At 43.5% G+C, this 23,662-nt stretch overlaps 1 protein-coding gene and 9 non-coding genes across 10 annotated transcripts in view; all 10 read left to right on the forward strand.

Annotated features, from left to right (window-relative positions):
* Positions 1-23,662, forward strand: part of si:ch73-173h19.3 (uncharacterized protein LOC563864 homolog) — a 51,185-nt gene that overhangs the window by 18,895 nt on the left and 8,628 nt on the right. The window lies entirely within an intron of this gene.
* trnav-aac (transfer RNA valine (anticodon AAC)) lies at positions 8,236-8,308 on the forward strand. The gene has a single exon. It is a non-coding gene; the product is annotated as a tRNA-Val (tRNA).
* On the forward strand, positions 8,661-8,734 carry trnav-cac (transfer RNA valine (anticodon CAC)). The gene has a single exon. It is a non-coding gene; the product is annotated as a tRNA-Val (tRNA).
* trnav-aac (transfer RNA valine (anticodon AAC)) lies at positions 13,856-13,928 on the forward strand. Its single transcript has one exon. It is a non-coding gene; the product is annotated as a tRNA-Val (tRNA).
* On the forward strand, positions 14,263-14,335 carry trnav-cac (transfer RNA valine (anticodon CAC)). Its single transcript has one exon. It is a non-coding gene; the product is annotated as a tRNA-Val (tRNA).
* On the forward strand, positions 15,526-15,598 carry trnav-aac (transfer RNA valine (anticodon AAC)). Its single transcript has one exon. It is a non-coding gene; the product is annotated as a tRNA-Val (tRNA).
* trnav-cac (transfer RNA valine (anticodon CAC)) lies at positions 15,956-16,028 on the forward strand. Its single transcript has one exon. It is a non-coding gene; the product is annotated as a tRNA-Val (tRNA).
* Positions 17,225-17,297, forward strand: trnav-cac (transfer RNA valine (anticodon CAC)). The gene has a single exon. It is a non-coding gene; the product is annotated as a tRNA-Val (tRNA).
* Positions 18,186-18,258, forward strand: trnar-acg (transfer RNA arginine (anticodon ACG)). Its single transcript has one exon. It is a non-coding gene; the product is annotated as a tRNA-Arg (tRNA).
* On the forward strand, positions 19,962-20,034 carry trnar-acg (transfer RNA arginine (anticodon ACG)). The gene has a single exon. It is a non-coding gene; the product is annotated as a tRNA-Arg (tRNA).

A 23,662-nucleotide genomic window follows, 5' to 3' on the forward strand; every position in this document is an offset into this window, starting at 1 on the left:
GCGCGTCATGCCTCAGCCTTTTTTTTTTAAACAAAATTAAATTCGGATCGGTCCATGGATCTGCTCATTTTTCCCGATCCCTGATCCAGCTATTTTTTTCATATCGGGGCCGATATCCGATCCAAGTATCGGATCGGTGCATCCCTAGTATCGAGGCTCTATCGATTATGACCATATAAACTATAAACCAATGTTGTTTCGATATCTCTGTTATCAATGGTCCTGCACTGTCGGTTTTTGTCAGAATTGCAATGATGATTCAATGTCTATTTATCATTGAGATTTTAATATCAACCAAAATGATGATTTGGATGGAAAATCAACATCATATCAATGTCACCTTGCTATCTGGGTCAATTAGGACAATACCATACACAAAACACATGTACAGGTTACAAACGTATTACATTAACTAAGATTATTATACGGCTGCCACGCAACACCTGAAACTGTCAAGCTGGCAAACTTTGTTAGCATAAGCCACGAAACGATATCCAAGTAATTGCTAAATACACACTGTGTTAAGTTTCTTTTCTCGTTTTAGCACGTAGCTGTATAAAATCGGGATAATGTATAGCAGGTCATTATCAGGAAAATAAGTACCGACAGGATGAATCAGACCCCGAGTCTTATTTTGCTCTGAAGGTACTGGGCTGAAAAACAGCAGGTTTTTGTTTTTGTCCAAACAAGCCACGCCAGTCATTCCCTATGCCTGAAAGAGTTCTGTGGAGACCTGAGTGCCGGTTAGACCCCGAAGCCTTTTATTTTGAGAATAACAGCTGGCTATTGAAGTTATAGGCTGGCTAGCCGGCTCAGCCAAAACCTAAATGGCTGGAAAAAAAATTCGGCCTCAAGATCAAAAAGATTAAGAACTCCTGCTCTGGCACACAGTCTCTAGAGAAGCGTTGCATGCGATGAAACAGGTCCGGCTTGATATTCATGCCACTGTTCAAGAAAGAGCAGACCACCTGCCTTGATGGGACCTGTGCGTGCAGCACGTGGAGAGGCAGACCGGGGCAATGGCGGAGTTACTGGGATAGCTAAAGAAAAGAAAGAGAGAGAGAGAGAGATAGAACACAGCCAATGATTTTCACTTTGTTCCTCATGAAATATATGTAGCATTCATGTACAAAGTCAGTTATTTTAAGAGATAAATTATTTAGCTAAATGACCTTCCACTTTGATGGGCAGTGCAGGCTGACTCACAGGAAGTGGGTCAAGAGTAGCCACACCTATGTGGTCATCCTGGAACATCTCCTCAGGAGCATCATCTGTGAATACCTCACAGAGAGCAGACGGATTGGAGTGATGCTCTCCCTCTCCTGCAACAGGCACCTTCTGGGACTTGTGCTTGTCCCAGTCCAGCGGGACAGGACGACAGCCAGGCTCCAAATACTGGAGTCCAAACATTTCTCCTGTGTCTGTGTGCGAGACACGTAAGACGGGATACTTTGCCTGGCCTGTAAGCGCCTCAGAGAGCTTATTCAGCTCAATGATCAGGACCGGATCAAAAACAGCAGGCAGCTTCACGTTGGGCAACTTCAGGTCCACAAGGCGCTGAAAATTCCAGCGAGCCACGCCAGTCATGCCCTACGCCTGAAAGAGTTCTGTGGAGACCTGAGTGCCGGTGACCCATTTTGCCTGGTGGAAATGGAACCCCTCCTGCTGAGAGGTGCCTCTAACAGGGATCCAGAGGGGTGCAGCTGCCCCCTCTACCTTGACATGGTTCAGCTGCACTGTTCCACCATGCCTGTAGAGGATTCCCTCTCCGACCTCGGGGTCACTCAGGCAACCTCTGAGGATGTGGACTCGCTGAATCCTCCACACCTTCAGCATTGACGGCTTAAACAGCGGCACACCATCAGGATCACACTCTGTATGGAATCTGTGCAGGACGCTCTCCACTCTCTCCAGCAGCTCTTTGGGGGGCGGGACCCTGGTGCGACAGTGTTCCCGGATGTGCTGCTTTGTTGGACTAGCAGGCACTATCCCACAAAAGATGTAGACCTGGGTAGGTGCTGCAGGTCGATCTGGTCCACGACACTGAAAGCTGCCGAGAGGAACTTGCAAAAAGAGCTGTGCAGTGGATGGTGCTCTGACACACACTCTAGAGAAGCGGTGGAAGAGGTCCAGCTTGATGCTTCAGCGAAAGAGGCTGGTAGCTCTTGGTTTAAACAGTGTAGAATATATCCATGTATCGGGTGCTCTTGGACAATGGGATCAGTTCATGATAAGGAGAAAAGTCCAGGCACTCCAGGAATGGTGATAGAGGAAGGTGAAGTTAAAAAGCCTTTATTAGTAACTGGCTACATAGAAAACGCCAACATGTTTCGACCACACTTGGTCTTCATCAGGGCATATACCACATGGTGACTGATTTCGCTGTGGAAGGTCACATAAAGTGGGCACTGATTTTAATGAGTAAGCTAGGCCTAAAGTTAGGCTACCGTATCTCTAGTGCAAGTTATCAGACTTAAACCCTTTGTCGGTTTCAAAAAATTCTGCCTATGATTGAGCTGGATTGAGCATAATAAACTACATAATATACAGTATATATATATATATATATATTAAAGTTTATACTGTATGAAGGATACTCAAAAGTAATGCAGTAGTAGTGTAATGCTTTACAATTCAGAGACAGCAATATTGTAGTGTAACACATTACTTTGAAATGACAGTAACAAAATACATAATGTATTACGTTGTTGAAGTAACTTGCCCAACACTGATTGTAACTGCTGTTATGAAGACAGTTTTGAACCTGGCAGACGTGAAAGCAGTGAAAGGTAGCATAGTCAAAGCGGAATGAGTGGAGTTATCGTGTCGCTAACACATCGAGCTAGCAAGTCAAGCTAGTCTACAAACGGCAGTGCATACTAATAATATCATGACACTTTTTTACAGTCAGTGAATAGCACCGAGTGAAAGTCAACGTTTGCTTTATATCTAGTGACAGTGGTGATGTTGTTAGTTTGGATAAGTACAGTAAACTTAGCCAGAAGATCTAGAAATATAAAGCATTTTTCTAGCTTTGGGCTGCCAGTGGCACCTGTGAATCCCCCTGTTGCAAACGTAGCCGCTGCCAAATAGGCTGATCATGTCTTCAGGGTGATTATCTCATTAACTGCCATTGACGTCTTTAAACGTCAATTTAGACACATACGTTGACTGCCATTGCCGTTTTCAATGGGGAGGGCTCCTGGGTGGGCTTGGGAACGATCTGGCAGAGTTTCAGGCTTGTAAACAGACTGCACTAGCGATCCGAACCTCTAGATGGCAACAGTGCCATTTGGATCATTAGTATCTGCCTAGAGTGCACAAGTCATGCAGAGACAACTAGCAAACACACTGAAGATCGACCACAGTGGATCTAGTTTGCACGCGATGCAGGGAATAAATATGCTTACTTCTTACATCAAGGATGGAAAACACGTGAACGGTATGATCCATTTACATTGGATATTGCGATATAGACTAACAACAACCTTGCTAGTGCTAGCTTGCTAAGTCTAGCATCCTGTTCAGAGTCTTTAGCGACCATCAGAGTCCCTAGCAACCTTGACGAGACTGACGAGATAACAGTGCAATCGTGGTTGACATACTACTGAAACGCTAACGTTAAAAAGTTGATTTTCACAAAAAGATCGTTTTCTCCATGTTTTGGTCAAAAACAGGTGTTTTTAGCAAAACTAACCCATGTTCTACTGACGATTACTAAAGAACGGAAAACGATAGAAACATGCCGTTTTTTCCTGGTGAAAGAAGAGAGTCTACTCTTTCATTTGGTACCTTCGGTGTTTACATAGTCATAAAGCTCACCGTTCGGTGGATCTTGGAAAAACAGTCAAAATGCTGTAAAACGTCTGGCAGTATGGAGCGCTCTGCACTGAAAATCGCTGGCAGCCAATGAGTTATTTGCAATAACTACTCCTCCTGATTGTCATTGACACTGTCAGGGTATCGTTTACCAAGAGAGGGAGAAAGTAAGCTGCTGTTCTTGTGATGCATATAGGGACGTGAGTGCGTTTTGGTTGCTGGTCCAGGCCACCCCCGACCAGCAAATTTGACATGATTTATCTATCTATATGTCTATATACTGTATCTATCTAGGATATCTATATATATCTATGTATTTATCTATAATGTGCACTTTTTACTGTTCACTTTTCACTGTCTTGCCCGTTTCTCTTTACTTCTCTCTCGTGTCAATCTCAATGGTCTCAATGGGGGCTTGTTCCGTGGTCCCCCCAATGTGACGTAATAGAATGCATTGAGGGGGAAAGAAGAATCATTGCAAACCTCTGTAAAATAGTATACTTTTGCGTATTATATTCCGTTTTGTGACACCCAACAACATTAAATACAATGGATAACAGTTTGAATGTGTAGTACCAACAAGCTAATAATGCAAATTTGTTGCAAAATTAACCAGCAATACGGCCTTTAAGGCCTGTCCAAAAGTGCCTTGCAGCAGCAGAGTGAGGGTGTCTTCCTGCCTTTGGTACTCCTGAATGAGGCAGTCAACCAGATACTGAGCTGAAACGGTCACTCCATTCCAGCCATCCACATCACCGTACCCACCAAAGGGAGCAGGAGCTGTTGTTGATCTCATTGCCCAGGACATCAACAGTGGACATTAACAGTGGACAAGTAAGCCAAATGCGCGCACTCATACCGGAACTGATTGGCCATGTCATGGGGAGACTTTCCGGAGCGGCGCAACACAGTCTTACGTATATGGAAGAGATGCACCGATTGCAATTTTTTGCTCGATTTTTCATCGAGTTTGACCTGCCGATACCGATTTTAGCCGATTCCGATTTCATTCTTTCTAAACACTTAACAGCACACACAATTTTTTTTTTTTTTTTTCATGTTTTCTTAAATAGAATTTTTTTTTGAGCAGAGAATCACTATTAAAATAGAACTGTATAAATTGCTCCTGGTGTGAGAAGTTCACACATATCTTTTCTTTAATACAACATTTTTGTCAACAGATAATCACTATCACTATATAAAAAAAACTAACTGTATAAAATAAATTACTCCTGGTGTGAGAAGTTCACACACATCTTTTCTTTAATACAACATATTTTTTTAACAGATAATCACTATCACTATAAAAATAGAACTGTAGAAATTACTCCTGGTGTGAGAAGTTCACACACATCTAAAGTGCAGTATTATGGAAGAACCATTTCCTTCTTTTCATATCCAATATTAAACAATCAAACTTCTGTATGAAAACAGGGAAAACAAAACTGGTAATGGCAATAAAATAAATATATAAATAACAAACCAAATTAAAATGAATATAGCCTTGCAATATCAAAATATCCACATCACCATTACCACCAAAGGGAGCAGGAGCTGTTGTTGATCTCATTGCCCAGGACATCAACAGTGGACAAGTAAGCCAAATGCGCGCACTCATACCGGAACTGATTGGCCATGTCGTTGAGTGGCGCAGCTCGTCCAACACAGTCTTACGTATGGCCTTTTTTTGTGTCAGAAAAGCTGGCAAGATGTGGCTGAAGCGACTTGGCAGCATGTCCACCCACTTCGGTTTGTCAGCAAACCAGTACATCTTACAGGCTCTGCAACTGAGCCGAGAGGCCAGTATATAGTACTGGCCACTCGTACCGATGATGACACGTGGTCGTCCAACTCCAGATGGCACCACATGGGGATTCGGACAGCCGCACAAGCATGGCAGGGTGCAGGTGTTCTTCACTATTTCCATGATGGTGTGCTCCGGCTTCCATATAAAAGAAAGGGTGAAGCTGGAAGAACTTTGGTGATGGCAGTTCACAGACACTATCAATAAGCTCAGGCTGAGGTGGGTAGCGCCACAAGGAGAGCATGTCCATTAGATGTTCCTCCGGCTCACTTCCTGGTCATAGCTCTGGAGTGGTGGATCAGCAGAGGCCTCCGCAAAGAGTCTGCTGCTGAGGGTGCAGCAGATGCGGCAGAGACCAACGGGGGTTCTGCCTTCCTCCCCTTCAATAGAAAAAAAAAACAATAGCAAAGAATTATAAATATCGTCAACCTCTGTGTTTGAGCATGTGAGAGTGATTTCTTACTAAGTTGGCCTTGGAGTTTGGATGGGGATATAGACATCATCATTCTCTCCAACTCTTCATCATCATCCATTTCTGTGAAACAAAGCACAAAAGCAAAGATGTGAGGTTACACATTTACACATTTTAATTTGACTGAATACTAAATTACATTGTCAACAAACCTGGATGATGACAGGCAGATGACGCAAGGCCGGAGGAAGCAGGTTTATCAGGACCACTCTGAAGCTGTCTCTCTCTCTGAGCAAGGTAATGCTTCAGCCGATCCATTTTGCTGCCTGGCACACACCCTTTCTGGATGATGAATGCAGCGTACCCATCAGCTCTGCTGTCCCAAACATCCCCCCAAGTCTTCTTCGCACGAATGCCAAAACCAACCAGGTTGTCAGCATCATTCAGTGCTGGTCGTGCCACAGATCTCTCAGCAAGATACTTCAGAAGGTCTTCGATCTCCTTGAAGCTTCTGCTATACTCAAGAAATGACAGCAGGCTATCCTTCTTGGGATCCTCGGCTCTGAACTGTCCAGCTCTCTCCTCCTCCTCAACCTTCTTGGTCAGGTACACCGTGTAGCCGACGTCATTGTCCAGTAGCCACCGGAATGACTTCCCCTTATACTTGCCGAATTGCAAGATATACTCTCCGAGCACCTCCTGTCTGTCGGACACATCTCCCCCTCCCATGAAGACAATGGAACGGGCATTGTCCTTCACCCTCTCTTCCCTCTGAGGAGCACACTTGTCCTGGAGGTCAGGATTGTCCTTCAGCCTCTTGGCTTCCTCTGACGGATCTTGCCGCAGATAGCCTATTGGTCGTCTCCTAAAGGCCACCTTGACCTTGCCTGGAAATATCAACTTGACCTTCCTCTGCTATGAACTGCTCTCACCTCCTCGTCAACCTTCTTGATCAGGTACACCGTGTAGTCATTTTCCTGTAGCCACCGGACTGACTTTCCCTTATATCTCCCAAACTGTAGGATATACTCGCCGAACACCTTCTGTCTGTCAGCCACATCTCCCCCTCTCATAAAAACAATGGGACGGGCATTGTCCTTCAACCTTTCTTCCCTCTGAGGTCCAGACTTGTCCTAGAGGTCAGGATTGTCCTTCACCCTCTGACGGATCTTGACCGCAGATAGCCTGTTGGTCCTCTCCTAAAGGTCACCTTCACCTTGCCTGGAAATATCCATTTGACCTTCATCTTGCTGGCTGCAAAACAAACAAACAATTGTTTGTGTTAGGATTAGAGATGCACCGATAGATCGGCTGGTGACCGGAATTGCACACACTTGTAACAACATCACACAGCCAAGTTAGCAAAGTTTGATGAAGCTAGCAAAGGCCAACAGTTAGGGCTGGATAAAGCGCTAACACTGAGTTTTTCACCTTGACATTGCCTGGAAATATCAATTTGACCTTCATCTTGCTGGCTGTAAAACAAACATACAAATGTTTACGTTAGGATGGTGAATACACTCTTAATAATGGACCTCCAAATATATAAGACAACTTATTACATTATTTAAGCATGTACTTAACACTATGTACACTATGCAAGATTTTCACATTAAAGGTAAACTATGCAGGATTGGCGATTGCAACGCCGGTTTCGCTTTGGCTTTTCGTTTTCTCTCGTTTTATGCTTGCATATTTCTCTGCAGAGCTTCCCCAGAGCTTCCCCCGAGCTTTAGCGTGTATATTTTACAAAAGTCCTCAATCGGTCAGTCTGCCTTTTCATGAGCATGATCGAGACTTCACATGAGACTTCCTGGTCCATGGGTGCGTGCCCGAGGATTCCTGAAGTTGCAAGTGTGGTTCTACGGCTATAGACCACTAGGGCGGCCGAAAAAAACATAGTTTTTCGACCGGTATTGACTCATTTAATCATATAACAGTATGAAACGAATTGATTAACTGAAAAACTTTGCATAGTATACCTTTAAAGCTGCAGTCAGCAAGTCTTGCAGATTGAGGGGACTTGGCCAAAATTTTGAATTTTCACTACTCTCATCCCAACACCACGAGCACCCTCCCATCGAGTTTGTGCTCGTTAGTGACTGTGCACAAAGTTTGAATGACAATCAGATGTCAGGTGCAATGTAGTATGAATTGGTACAAGTTACTGTTGCCATGGTGACATAATCAAGGCATGGAAGTTTCCGTAGTGTAGTGGTTATCACGTTCGCCTAACACGCGAAAGGTCCCCGGTTCGAGACCGGGCGGAAACAAGGGTTTTTTTTTCCTGGAACAAATGAATGCAGTACCCTGTCATCACTTTATAACACATCTGATTACTGGTGTGTGGATATGAGAGGTGAAAGATAACGATATAGTATACGTAAAGAAAGATAAAGATATAGTGTGTTTGTGTGTGTTGGTTGTATGGATTCAACATACTCTCCATGCCCTCTCTTTAGCTAACCCATTGGATTACTTTGTCTTGGATAATTATTTTGTCTTGGATTATTGTTTTATCAATTATGTGAACAGACAACAAAGTATTGTACATTGGGATGTGACCGGGACAAGGTGTGAGCTGTGTCCATATATAATAACATAACCATGAAGGATGGTATGGCAGTTTCCGTAGTGTAGTGGTTATCACGTTCGCCTCACACGCGAAAGGTCCCCCGGTTCGAAACCGGGCGGAAACAGTTGGCTGGCTTTTGGAAGCAATGTCATACAACGTCCTCCAGATACTCAGGAATCCAGAAAGAGGCATACTAAACTCCCTCGTTCAGACTCGGGGTGGTGGTAAAATGCCTGGTACATGGATATCTTCGTTGGGCTGCTCCATGGGTGAGCTTTGTCAGATGTCAGAGCCAGTGGTGCACCGGATAATGCGTATCAACCTGCTCTTTAGATAATGTGTCTTTTAGGATTGGGTGATGTCCCTTTAATTGGCATATGACGATGTGTACAGTAAAACATTGTCATGGAGGGGGGGGGGGGGGGGTAATTACCAAATACCATAATTACCAAATAAATGTATCATTTTCTGAATAAAAATATTATATATCATATAGGCTATATATGGCCTGATGAAAGTGGACAGCTAAGAGACATACTGACTAGGCTACTATGCGGAAGCTCTGCTCCAAGAAAATCCTTGCGAAAGACCGATAGACAGCAAATCTGAAAACCTACTTGTACTAGGGATGTTAACCGGTGACTGTTTGACCGATGGTTGACCGTATCCACGTTAACCGATCAAAGTTTTCGCTAGTCGGTTAAAAAAAAAAAAAAAAAAAAAAACACAATCTCTAAATTAGGCTATTATAGACAGTGGACTAAGCGCTACTACAGCTAGCCATCTCATTCCAAGATCTTTTTTTTGTGTTAGCAAATTATACCTCACACTCAATTTTTCATAACTCGCCTGCTTGGCTAGGCTAGCCTACTTAATAAACCAATAAAAACATTTGGCACGAGGTTTGAGCGCTCTGTCTTGGCTGACGCGTCTTATGCAATCTGGAGGTGCCTGTTTATCCATTGGTTTGCTCGTGTTGCAGTCTATTAGGCAACTTTCCGCATAAGATGGGCTTAGATTTGTAAATACATTACATATACATTTCAGGAAGGGTCATCAATGGTAACAAATAAGGTAATCATATTTCTTTATTATTGTTAGCACTTCCTCAAACTAAGCTGCGTCTCTTCGGAGCTGTCATTTTCTAATCTTAAGTGAGCCACGGCAATTTCTTTTTCAAATTAGCTTCTAACGCTAGACAAAAGCCTTTATTTGCAACGCGATCACCTTGTACCCAAACTATTTTGAAACGAAGGAGCCATTTGTCCTCCACTTACTTGCAAGCTCCTTGGTTTGTGGGACTCATGATTCGCGCTGTAGGGGACTTTAAAAAATGTGACGTGAGTGAAAGGACGGCGCCGGGGCTGCGTGTGAGCAGGGGACAGAGAGATGCGACAGAGTTGCGAAATTGCGTGGCTGTTATTTCAAATAGCGTACCATATTTTAAACGAATCAGTTAACCAGTTTCAACCAGCTAATGAGGCTCGGTGGTCGGTCAAGAAAATTTGTAGTTTTCGCCATCCCTAACTTGTACACTAACCAGCGGTATATTACACATTGCTAGCCTTCGCTGGGCCTAGCAAAAAAGTTACTCAAGATTATATCGCGGTCACTCATCTAAAATCTTAACTAGCCCAGTCTGTACCAAACTCATACACATCCCACCTTATTGGGCTACTCGCTTGCCGACTATGAGGGCAGCGGAAAGTGAAAGTAAGGCTGCGATCGCACAGTCCAGTCGAAGTAAATAACAGTCGAAGTAAACACTTTTACAAATAACGAATCCCGATTGCCACTCCACTGCTGCTGGGGCTTTTGCCAAAGGCAAATGCATGAAATTACAAGCCTTACAGTGACAGACGTATCGTAAAAGCACCAACTATCAACCCTTTCGTTCAAAAAGTCTAAAACAACAATGTTTTTAATACAACAATCCCTGTTCACACGCAAAGAGAAGTCATGTAATACAAGCATGCAGGTGATTTGCTTAATTTAGTGTCACTACACAAACAGAAATAACTTGAAAGTCAAATGTGGCTGTTGGCTCTTACCTGTCAACCCACTGGTACTTCGCGTTGGGAAGTCCTGCCGAAATGTAACGGCGGGACAGCCCAGCGTACATGGGTTTGATGGATTTGTCACTCTCTGACTGCAGCATCATCCATGACAAGATCATCCAGTTCTCATTCATGACTGCATTGGATGACATTGTGCCTGATGCCAGCACCACCTTTCGGGCCACCTTATGGGTGTGATCAGCCCTTAAGACCTGTCCAAAAGTGCCTTGCAGCAGCAGAGTGAGGGTGTCTTCCTGCCTGTGGTACTCCTGAATGAGGCAGTCAACCAGATACTGAGCTGAAACGGTCACTCAGTTCCAGCCATCCACATAGTACCCACCAAAGGGAGCAGGAGTTGTTGTTCTCATTGCCCCTGTGATGGTTCACTGTCCATACAATCCACTGTCTCCATCCAGGACATTCTGAACAGTGGACGAGTAAGCCAAATGTGCACAAGGAGAGCATGTTCATTAGATGTCTCACTGGTCGAGAGCCTGGCCACAGTCCCAATGCTTCCATCTCAGTTTTCATACACATTCTCAGCATCAGGTGACAGCTGTTCCTCCGGCTCACTTCCTGGTCATAGCTCTGGAGTGGTGGATCAGCAGAGGCCTCCACGAAGAGTCTGCTGCTGAGGGTGCAGCAGATGCGGCAGAGACCGGCGGAGGTGTTGCCTCCCTCCACTTCAATAGAAAAAAAAGCAATGGCAAAGATCAGAATTATAAATATCGTCAACCACTGTGTGTGTGTATGTGTGTGTGCGAGTGCGAGTGATTTCTTACTCAGTTGGCCTTGGAGTTTGGATGGAGATATAGACACCATCATTCTCTCCTTCTTCATCATCATCCATCTCTGTGAAACAAAGCACAAAAGCAAAGATGTGAGGTTACACATTTCAACATTTTAATTTGACTAAATACTGAATTACATTGTCAACAAACCTAGATGATGACAGGCAGATGATGCAAGGCCGGAGGAAGCAGGTTTGTCAGGACCACTCTGAAGCTGTCTGTCTTTCTGAGCAAGCTTCAGACCGATCCATTTTGCTGCCTGGCACACACTCTTTCTGGAGGATGAATGCAGCATACCCATCAGCTCTGCTGTCCCAAACATCCCCCCAAGTCTTCTTCGCACGAATGCCAAAACCAACCAGGTTGTCAGCATCATTCAGTGCTGGTGGTGCCACAGATCTCTCAGCAAGATACTTCAGAAGGTCTTCGATCTCCTTGAAGCTTCTGCTATACTCAAGAAATGATAGCAGGCTATCCTTCTTGGGATCCTCGGCTCTGAACTGTCCAGCTCTCTCCTCCTCCTCAACCTTCTTGGTCAGGTACACCGTGTAGCCGACGTCATTTTCCAGTAGCCAGCGGAATGACGTTCCCTTATATTTCCCGAACTGCAAGATATACTCGCCGCGCACCTCCTGTCTGTCGGACACATCTCCCCCTCTCATGAAGACAATGGATCGGGCAATGTTCTTTACCCTTTCTTCCCTCTGAGGTGCAGACTTGTCCTGGAGATCAGGATTGTCCTTCACCCTCTTGGCTTCCTCTGACGGATCTTGCTGCAGATAGCCTGTTGGTCCTCTCCTAAAGGCCACCTTGACCTTGCCTGGAAATATCAACTTGACCTTCCCCTGCTATGAACTGCTCTCACCTCCTCGTCAACCTTCTTGATCAGGTACACCGTGAAGTCATTTTCCTGTAGCCACCGGACTGACTTTCCCTTATATCTCCCGAACCGCAGGATATACTCGCCGAGCACCTCCTGTCTGTCGGACACATCTCCCCCTCTCATGAAGACAATGGAACGGGCAATGTTCTTTACCCTTTCTTCCCTCTGAGGTGCAGACTTGTCCTAGAGGTCTGGATTGTCCTTCACCCTCTGACGGATCTTGCCACAGATAGCCTGTTGGTCCTCTCCTAAAGGTCACCTTCACCTTGCCTGGATATATCAATTTGACCTTCATCTTGCTGGCTGCAAAACAAACAAATAATTGTTTGTGTTAGGATTAGAGATGCACCGATAGATCGGCTGGTGACCGGAATTGCACACACTTGTAACAACAACTGAGTTAGCAAAGTTTGATGAAGCTAGCAAAGGCCAACAGTTAGGGCTGGATAAAGCGCTAATACTGAGTTTTTCACCTTGACATTGCCTGGAAATATCAATTTGACCTTCATCTTGCTGGCTGTAAAACAAACGAACAAATAATGTTTACGTTAGGATGTTGAAATAAAAACTTTTTAAAGATACTCAGCCCATATGGACTCGTCTGCTCGGTCAATCAGTGTGGTAGCCTGGAGACTCTTCTTCGCAGAGAGTCTGACCTAGATCCATTGGCAAACATTTATTTCCTGGTTTGTGGACGCTTGTCTGAAGTTTGAATTGATAGGAGTTCAATCACTAATAATGTATGACAACGATAACGATAGGCTTGAAACTTAAATGTAATCACTCTTGGGAACGCCTCCTGTTCGCTGATTGGGCAGAGGTGCACTTGACAAAACAAACAAAACTGGATCAAGGTATCCCAGACGGAGTAGTGAAGAGAAATTAAATTGAGCGGAAGTGTGTAGTCAGGACGGAGTCAGGCTACCCATGTGGTACCCCAAGTTCGAATTTCCAAGATGGCTGCACCCATTAAGAGTTTTTTTTTTACCTTAACATAACATTTCCAGAATCATTTTAATGACACATAACCTCATATCATGACAAACAGCACTTCTGCAGCCCCCTATAGGATTACCAACCCAGCAACTTTCTGTGTTATTACACTTCTCAACTGTAGGGGGACCCCGAGAGCAAATCCATTTTTTATTCTGCTTTAAGTGGGCAATGAGGTATTCGTTTTTACTGGGACTTGAAGCCACTCTTAATAATGGACCTCCAAATATATAAGACAACATACTACATTATTTAAGCATACCTGTACTTAAAGATACACTATGCAAGATTTTCACATTAAAGCTGCAGTCAGCAAGTCTTGCAGATTGAGGGGACTTGGCCAACATTTTGAATTTTCACAACTCTTATGCCCCTCCCCCAACACCACGAGCACCCTCCCATCAAGCTTGTGCTCGTTAGTGACTGTGCACAAAGTGTGAATGACAATCAGATGCCAGGTGCAATGTAGTATGAATTGGTCCAAGTTACTGTTGCCATGGTGACATAGTGAAGGCATGGAAGTTTCCGTAGTGTAGTGGTTATCACGTTCGCCTAACACGCGAAAGGTCCCCGGTTCGAGACCGGGCGGAAACAGGAGTTTTTTTTCTGGAACGAATGAATGCAGAACCCTGTCATCACTTTACAACACATCTGATTACTGGTCTGTGGATATGAGAGGTGAAGATAAGGATATAGTGTACGTAGAGAAAGATAAAGATATAGTGTGTTTGTGTGCGTTGGTTGTATGGATTCAACATACTCTCCATGCCCTCTCTTTAGCTAACCCATTGGATTACCTTGTCTTGGATAATTATTTTGTCTTGGATTGTGTGAACAGACAACAAAGTATTGTACATTGGGTTGTGACCGGGACAAGGTGTGAGCTGTGTCCATATATAATGACATAACCATAGATGATGGTATGGCAGTTTCCGTAGTGTAGTGGTTATCACGTTCGCCTCACACGCGAAAGGTCCCCGGTTCGAAACCGGGCGGAAACAGTTGGCTGGCTTTTGGAAGGAATGTCATACAACATACCCCAAATACTCAGGAATCCAGAGAGAGGCATACTAAACTCACTAGGTGAGACTTGGGGGTGGTGGTAAAATGCCTGGTAAACTGATAACTGATATCTCCGGTGGGCTGCTCCATGAGTGCGCTTTGTCAGATGTCAGAGCCAGTGGTGCACTGGATAACGCGTATAGTCCTGCTCTTTGGATAATGTATCTTTACAATTGGTACATTACTTTAGAATATAAATCCATTGCATTTTATCACAGGCTATCACAATCTAATAGGCCCTCCATTGTATATATTGTATATGCCATATCAATATGAAATGTAATTTAACATCATGGAAATACTGTAGCTCATTAAATAATACTAATAGACCTCAGCATTCCCAAAATATTTTATTAAGATTTTGTGAACTCTGAACTCTGTGTCGTTGCAACAAGCCAATATCCTACAAATAACATAATTTGTATGGTGATTTAAAGTTCTCAAACTATGAGAGTTTTATGAAGAGCTGAAATGACCTCCATTCTAACTTTTACGCTTTGAACTCTGCTGTCTTTGTATAGACATTTTTAAAAGTGAATAAAAAATAAAAATAATTATCCCAGAAAGTTCCAGAAATATGAATTCAATAGAGGTCAGGTCTATTAACAATTAATTGATACACTTTTAGAATACTTTGAGCACTGACGTAGTCAGCATAGGCCTGTCTTACATTGTTTGAAGTTGGGCCTACATTTCATTCCATTTTCAATGGCTTACTCGAAACAGCGCCAAAACAACCACCAGTGGACGAAAAAGGTATTACTGTTAAGACTCGCCATAGAGAATGAATGGGGGAAATTACAGGTTATAGTTGAGGTTATAGTTTATAGGTTATAGTTTGACGGTGTTGTAGTCCTGTGCGGGCCTGATGCTATATACCTCTGATATGTTTTTTTTTGGGGGGGGCACCCAAAATAAGGTGGCGGGCCGTCGTTTGGGGACCACTGGCGTAAACCATGTGCTTCACAACATTTGTTTCATGCATTGTGGGGCCCTGGGCTGATAGTGCATTAGCGAGTGAATGGGTTAGTGCTGTAAAGCACAATCGGGATCAGTATACTAACATTTGCAACGTAGTATGAATTGGTACAAGTTACTCTTGCCATGGTGATTTTTGTAAGACATGGAAGTTTCCGTAGTGTAGTGGTTATCACGTTCGCCTAACACGCGAAAGGTCCCCGGTTCGAGACCGGGCGGAAACAGCAGTTTTTTCGAAGGAATGAATGCAGTACTCTTTCATCACTTTATAACACATCTCATTACTGGTGTGTGGATATGAGAGGTGAAAGATAAGGATATAGTGTACGTATATAAAGTGTATGTAGATGAAGATCAAGATAAATATGCGAGTGTGTATTGGTAGTATGGATTCAAACGTTCCATATTATCTGTTAAAATAACCCATTAGATTATTTTTTCTTGGATTATCATTTTGTTTTAGATAAAAAAAATTTTACCAACTATGTGAACAGACAACCAAGTATTGTACATTGGCTTGTCACTGGGACAAGGTGTTAACTGTGTCCATCTGTACGACCCCCTGCTGAGATGATGTGCAGGTTTCCGTAGTGTAGTGGTTATCACGTTCGCCTCACACGCGAAAGGTCCCCGGTTCGAAACCGGGCGGAAACAACAGGTTGCTTTTGGGAGAAATATCAAATAATATGTGTGTGAGTGAGAGAGAGAGGGAGGTGGTGGCTAAATTAACTAGGCGGCAGCACCATGCTTTGAAATCTATGTAGTCTCAGCTACTCCATTTCTTCCCTGTGGGGCTCCTCCATGACTGAGTTTAGTCAGTGATGCAATGGATAACACGCTTCAACCCGCTCTTTAGATTATGCGTTGTCACAATTAGTACATCATATTTAATGGCTCATATGTGACTCACAAATAAAGACACTGTGGTACAATGGAAAATATTGCCTCATTTTCCGTGTCCGTGTGGCTGTGTGTGTATGTGTTTGTGTATTTGTGTGTGTTTGTATCCTTTGCAAAAATGTCTTTTGGTAACCTCTTTGATCCAACTGTTTCAGTTTATTATTATGAATTAATGTCTTCCAAACCAGACAACAGAGTTACCTAAACTGGGCTGTTTGAAGAGATATATAATCAATATGTCTTACATGGTAATGCTTATTTGGGAGACACCTTTGTCCAAAGCAAATTCTTACATGAATTGTGACAAGATTACGTTTGCACGGCCTAAGGTCTATTGTTGGGTAGTGGTTATGACACATGATGTTTTCATTGGGTAGTGGTTATCACACATGAAGTTTTCGTTGTGTAGTAGCTATCACACATGAAGTTTTCGTTGTTTAGTGGCTATCACACATGAAATTTTCGTTGTGTAGTAGCTATCACACATGAAGTTTTCGTTGTTTAGTGGCTATCACACATGAAGTTTTCGTTGTGTAGTAGCTATCACACATGAAGTTTTCGTTGTTTAGTGGCTATCACACATGAAGTTTTCGTTGTGTAGTAGCTATCACACATGAAGTTTTCGTTGTTTAGTGGCTATGACACATGAAGTTTTCGTTGAACACAAATGTTCCCCCAGTGGGTAGAGAGAGTGTAGGGTTCGGTTTGGAAAAGCGCCAGGGTCTAGTTAGCTCTCCCTCCTCCCATTCTGTGTGATCGGAACGCTCCGCTCCGGGGTCAAGGGTTATGTCAGGTGTTCTCTGCACGCAAGAGACACTTTGTAGTTCTTACACCCTTGTCAGGAGACATTTTCTAGTTCTTACTCTGTTGTTTTTAGTGCCTCCGTTGAGTGAACTGTGACAAGTTGAAAGCTGTTTCCATGGCGACATACCTAGTGATGTGGCATGGAAGTTTCCGTAGTGTAGTGGTTATCACGTTCGCCTCACACGCGAAAGGTCCCCGGTTCGAAACCGGGCGGAAACAAGGAGTCTATTTTCTAAAAGTGGCTGCTGGCTCTTGCCACATTCCAGTGTCTATTGTCTATTGTCCGCCCGAGTCAGTCATTAAGTTGTTTGCAAGAGGAAGTTCAGGGAGCACCCGTGGAAGTTCTACCACAAATCGTCAGCTTGGTTGAACACCGAGTACCGGGTCTTTGATAATCCAATGAGTTTACACACTCCATTATTCTTCTGAATGGTGTCTGAAGTGGCAGTTGGTACACATCTCCAAAGTGCCTGTGTGTTAAACAAATCCGTCTTGACCTTAACTTAATAAGTAGGCTGTCTTATTTTTAACACAGAATTAACTGTTCGTATTAAAAACAATACCAACTAGATGTTGATCGTAGTATAAGATTAGTGAGTTTAGTAAGATTGCAAAAATCAGTGTTATTAATCTCATATTAAGATCAATTAAATACAAATTAAATATCAAGACGAATTTACTCCACGCACTGGCAGACAAATGTGCTTGTTTTTAGGACAAATTTGCCAAACGCACTGGCAGACAATTTAGCTTGTTTTCAGAATGAGACGTCTTAAAATAAATCAAACTCCTTCTTAAATTAAGTTTGATGATTTTATGAGAAAGCTCAAAGTTAGTCTCTTTATACCAAGAATTTTTCATATCAGATTATAACACTTGGTAAGGTGTCACTTTTCTTTCAGTGTAACAGTTGTTGCCAAGTAACTGAACGTTTTAGCTGGTTAGGTTTGTAAAGGAGTGCAAGTGAGCACCAGTGGGGGAGGAGGACCCCCAGAAGCATGCTGGGACGGTGTATTGTTCACTGACGGGTTCTAACTTCTAACTCCCGATTGTTCTCAAAACTCCTCATTGTTACACTGTGGGGCCCCTCTGGAGTGTAGCGTGTGGGGGCCAGTGGCGCAATGGATAACGCGTCTGACTACGGATCAGAAGATTCTAGGTTCGACTCCTGGCTGGCTCGTAAGCACTCCTTTTAGAAAACATCGTAAAAGTCACAGATTAGAAGGCCATAACCAGGTCAACACACAACGCCCCCCGGCGCCTACTTGCGGAAGTCCACGATTTATGACCGACTCATGATGCCTCCTGCTTGTTTTCACACCATTTGTTTGCACTGCGTATCACCACTTTAAAGGGTCTCTTCTCCTTCTTTCGTTTGTAGAGACCCTAACACCGTTCATGCTAATGTTCAATTTTGCAGGCAAAGATCTAACGCTTATTTAGAGAAACATTTTTGGTGACAAATCCAGGTGTTTCCTGTCTATTTTGATGAAAAACGACAAGTTGCAGTTTATGAAATGTGTCTTGTCTAAAAGCTTACTGTAGGTCTTACATGCCAATGACAGTGAGGTTGAAAAGCACACAGTCGTTTGACTACAAGTTGTGTTATTTGTAGGCAACGTTTGCTTTTACTGTACATGTTAAATGTTTTGACAATGTTAAAGGCTTTTGCAAGCAAAATGAGCCATATTGACTAGAGTGCCTCTATTTAGACCATGGGTTTAGACCTGTGTGGTAATGGTTTTGAAAGCATGATGTCAGAGTTGACAGAAGCATTAAAGAGATTGAGAAAAACTGTAGTACACATAAGTTCACATAAACACATCAATTAGTAAATAAGCAGAAAATTACTGCTGTGAGGTTTTAATGGGTTGTGGTCAAAACCAGTTGTTTTAAGTTTCACTCTGCCCCTGCCTAAATGTGTGTGTGTGTGTGTGTGTGTGTGTGTGTGTGTGTGTGTGTGTGTGTGTGTGTGTGTGTGTGTGTGTGTGTGTGTGTGTGTGTGTGTGTGTGTGTGTGTGTGTGTGTGTTTGTGTAAGGGTGTAAGAGTTAGCAAAGGTGTTTGTAAGAGTGTGGAAATGCCAGGGGATTACCCTGTTCCACTATGAGTCACTGTAGCTGCTCCAGGTTCTGTTTGTGTGTGTGTGTGTGTGTGTGTGTGTGTGTGTGTGTGTGTGTGTTAGTGTGTGTGTGTGCGTGTGCGTGTGTGGTGAGGGGGTAAAAACAGACATAACAAATATTGTCTCTATACTGTATGTGTGTATAACAGACAAACAATGTGCATGTGTGTTTGTGAGAGACACAGACATACACAGTGTGTGTGTTTGTGTGTGTAGCAGAAAAATACACAGTGTGTGTGTGTTTGTGAGAGACATACACAGTTTTGTGTGTGTGTGTGTGTATGTGTGAGAGAAAGAGTGAGGGAGGGAGGGAGAGAGAGAGTTAGAGACGGACCTTCCGCGAGTGAGGTAATGTGTTTGTGTGTGTGTGTGTGTGTGTGTGTGTGTGAGAGAGAGAAAGAGAGAGAGAGAGAGAGAGAGAGAGGCAAACATTCCGAGAATGAGGGTATGTGCGCGTGTGTATGAGGGAGAGACACAGACATTCCAAGAGTGAGGGCATGCGCGCATGTGTGTGTGCGAGAGCGAGTAAGGGAGAGAGTGTGCGTGTGTGTGTGCGAGAGAGAGGAAGGGAGAGAGTGTGCGTGCGTGCGTGCGTGTGTGAGAGAGAGGGAGAGAGAGAGAGTGTGTGCGTGTGTGAGAGAGAGTGTGTGTGTGCACGTGTGTGTGCGAGAGAGAGAGAACGAGAGCGGGAAGGGGAGAAAGGGCGGGTACAAAAGGGTTAGTGTTGTTAAAAGGCTGACTCACAACCATTGGGGAAGTGTGAGGGCCAGTGGCGCAATGGATAACGCGTCTGACTACGGATCAGAAGATTCTAGGTTCGACTCCTGGCTGGCTCGGCAAACACTACTTTTGAAACGGCTTCCAAACTGAGACAGGAAGATTAGTTTGTTGCTAACTCTGCCACATTTACATTCCGAGTGTAAACAAAACATGTTAATTGATGTGCACATTGTCCCTTTTAAATAAGTAATTCAGTAGTAAATAAATAAATTAATAAATAAATAAATACAAACCAAAGTTTTTTTTCTGTTACATTGAATTTTGACTATTGATTATGAGAAGACTACACTGAATGTATATCATTAAATCACATATATACGATGTCAACCTTGTCCATTTGTTGGAGGGGATTAAGATACAATTAAATACAATACATAAATACATACATACATACATACATACATATATAAATAAATAAATGACTTATTGGCTCCAGGCCTGCTCCTGTGACCAGCTTATTGATGTGACCAGTGAATTGACGTGGACAGTTTCCGATTCATGTAAGAGGTTTGGACTAGAACGAGGGCCAGAGTGGAAAATATTGCTTCATATCAAAACAAACGCATTATGTCAGAATTCCCGCTTAGTGGTGTGGCCGGTGTGGGCCATGATTCAGCTTGACTGTGTCTGTTGGTGCGTGCCTGTTCTTCTGTGCTGTGTGTATGTATGTTGGGGGGCATTAAGTGTGTGTGTGTGTGTGTGTGTGTGTGTGTGTGTGTGTGTGTGTGTTTCCTTGGCAGGGAATAAATTGTGTGATATTGCCTTTTCTGAGGATGTCTTGTGTTGAATTCTAATTGTCCTTCAACAAAGCCCAGCATTATTCAATCCCATTCAAGCTTACAGGCGATAATGGTCAGGACATTATCAAGACATCAGAATAATAATAATAATAATAAAAAGCACTTGCTCCCCCATTACCACACTGTAGTCCCTCCGTTGTTCTAAATCCTGCCCACAATGCCACGTTAATGTTAAACACCTTGACAGGGACAAGAAGGAGGCCGACATTCCCAGCCGCAGTTCCCCTCCGGACAATTGCACTCATTGATGCACTTACTCTTACTGCACTCTGCCTTTTTAAGAGTCTCGTAGCACTGCTGTTAGAATTGCTTTAAAAAGCTTCACATGTTTACCATGTTGTAAGTAGCTTCGGTTACTGTAAAAAGTGTCAGCCAAATGTAATGTAAGGTTAAAGGAGTAATAATCATTTTAATGTTAGCTGACGAGAGTGAGTGAACACAACGGTCATTTCAGCGTCATTTCAGCGAAACAGGAGCTTGTTGTAGTTAGACTGAAGTCTTTTTTTACTTTTTACTGACATCGGGGGTGTGGCCACACCATTGATTCTACTTTTGAATTCGAAGTTCGAGATGACTTACATGTAAAACCGAAATTGTGACAGCGCTACATGAATATTCCTATTATTCCTCTTTCAAAACAAGCCATTTTAGGACATATAGAACATATAGGCCGAATCCCAAAACCCTGAACCCAACATTAGTCATAAGTGATGAAGTTTGTGAGTGGGACAGCACTTGCGACCAATCATTAAATTGAAGACACAAAAAAAAGAAAACGTGCTGCTGACATGTTTCCCTTAACATTATTACCAATGTTTTCGTAAGTTTCGTTTCAGGTCACAATACTATGAATTGAGTAAGGCGTTCACATAGGACTCAGAAAGGCTACGAGCTAACCCTCAAGCACTTCACAATTTTGCAGTCCTAAATCCTGACAAAGTTTGCAAAAACGCACATCAAAGTGTGTGAGTGCATAAGGGGAGAGATTGGGATTCGGGCCCATCTTGGACTATGGGTAAACACTTTCCCAGCATTTTCTGATATTTTAACCAATCACACAACTAATTGATTCATCAAGGAAATCCTCTACAGAGAAATCAGCTACAGCCTTAACAGCAGTATCACTATAGCAACCGATGCCAAATTCCCCATTGCTTCCTAGATAGATAGATAGATAGATAGAAACTTTATTGATCCCCATTGCTTCCTAGACAGATAGATAGCTAGATAGCTAGATAGATAGATAGAAACTTTATTGATCCCCATTGCTTCCTAGATAGATAGATAGATACAGTAGATATAGATAGATACTTTATTGATCCCCAAGGGGAAATTCAAGAAGTTCCTATAACTATGCATGGATTGTTTAAGTGGGTAGTGATAGTGAAGACTCGTTCTTTATAGAACTGAGGCCCACACCGTCTATAGGTTAAACATAATCTGGTTCGAATCACCACTTTTAAACTTCTTCTACACTACACAGGCACTGCGTGGTCATTAGTGTGGTTTCTTGGCTCAGTTAGTTTGTGTGTGCTACATATTTTTTTTTGTGGTTTGTGTTTGAGTCTGGGTTGATTTCCCACACATCTGGAGACAAGAGAAGAATGGATGTATTTAAGATGTTAGATCTTAGATCAAAGCTAACTGATTGAAGTAACAAATCATGGGGGGAAGTAGCACCTACTGTCCATACCCTTGATTCAGTACCGCACTCTTGCTCTCACTCTGTGTGTGTGTGTGTGAGGTGTGTGTGTGTGTGTGTGTGTGTGTGTGTGTGTGTGTGTGTGTGTGTGTTAGTGTGTGTGTGTGTGTGAGGTGTGTGTGTGTGTGTGTGTGTGTGTGTGTGTGTGTGTGTGTGAGAGAGAGAGAGAAGTAGAGAGAAAGAGAGGACAAGAGAATGTGTGATTGGGTTTGTGTGTGTGAGAGAGGGAGGGAGAGAGAAGTAGAAAAAGAGAGTGTGCATGCGTGTGTGTGTGTGTGTGTGTGTGTGTGTGTGTGTGTGTGTGTCAGCCTGCATGCGTGTCTGTGCCAGGGATTACCGTAAGAGAACAATGAGCTGCCTGCAACAAGCCTTCTGTTGGCCAATCAAAATGACTCATTCCCCTACTGGCCCTGCCTGTCAGCCAATCAGAGTGACTCATCCCCCCCACCGGCCCTTCCTGTCAGCCAATCAGAGTGAGTCATTACCCATCAAGCACGCACCAATCACCTTTCATCTCCTCATCTCCCACAGGCGTCTGTTCCTTTGATCTGGAGCACTGACCCTCCCCTCACATCAGTGTTTACACATAGAGGGAAGGAGGGAGGAAGGGAAGGAGAGAGAGAGGGAGGGAGGGAGGGAAGAAAGAGAGAGAGAGATCAGTGTTTATACATAAAGGGAAGGAGGGAGGAAGGGAAGGAGAGAGAGAGAGATCAGTGTTTATACATAAAGGGAAGGAGGGAGGGAGGGGGGAAGAGAGAGAGAGGGGAGAAAGAGGGGGGGGACTGATCTGCGTTGCTGTCCCTTAACTCATAATGTTGTTTATAGAGAGAGAGGGAGAGGGAAGGGGGGGTACATGGATCTTTGGTGTTTAGATGGAGAGGGAGAGAGAGAGATGGAGCAAGGCCCTACCCAGTCCTTATAGATGGCGATTGACTACCACATGGAGCAAGGCCCTACCCTTAAAAAAAAGTCCCATCACTTGGTGGCCATCTTGGTATCTGCTTTGCTAAAATAATGTTTTAAAAAAGATGTTACTGTTACATTATGGGGGGTGGGGGGGGGTGTATGTGTAGACATTGACATCAAACTTACCCCCACACATTTCCATGGATGATTGAGCATCCCATGGAGTAAGGACTAGCGCCACCTCAGCTGTACACCCGTTAGGGGAATGGACCACCA

Source organism: Sardina pilchardus, chromosome 1 (genome assembly GCF_963854185.1).
Source record: "Sardina pilchardus chromosome 1, fSarPil1.1, whole genome shotgun sequence".
Classification (NCBI taxonomy): Eukaryota; Metazoa; Chordata; class Actinopteri; order Clupeiformes; family Clupeidae; genus Sardina; species Sardina pilchardus.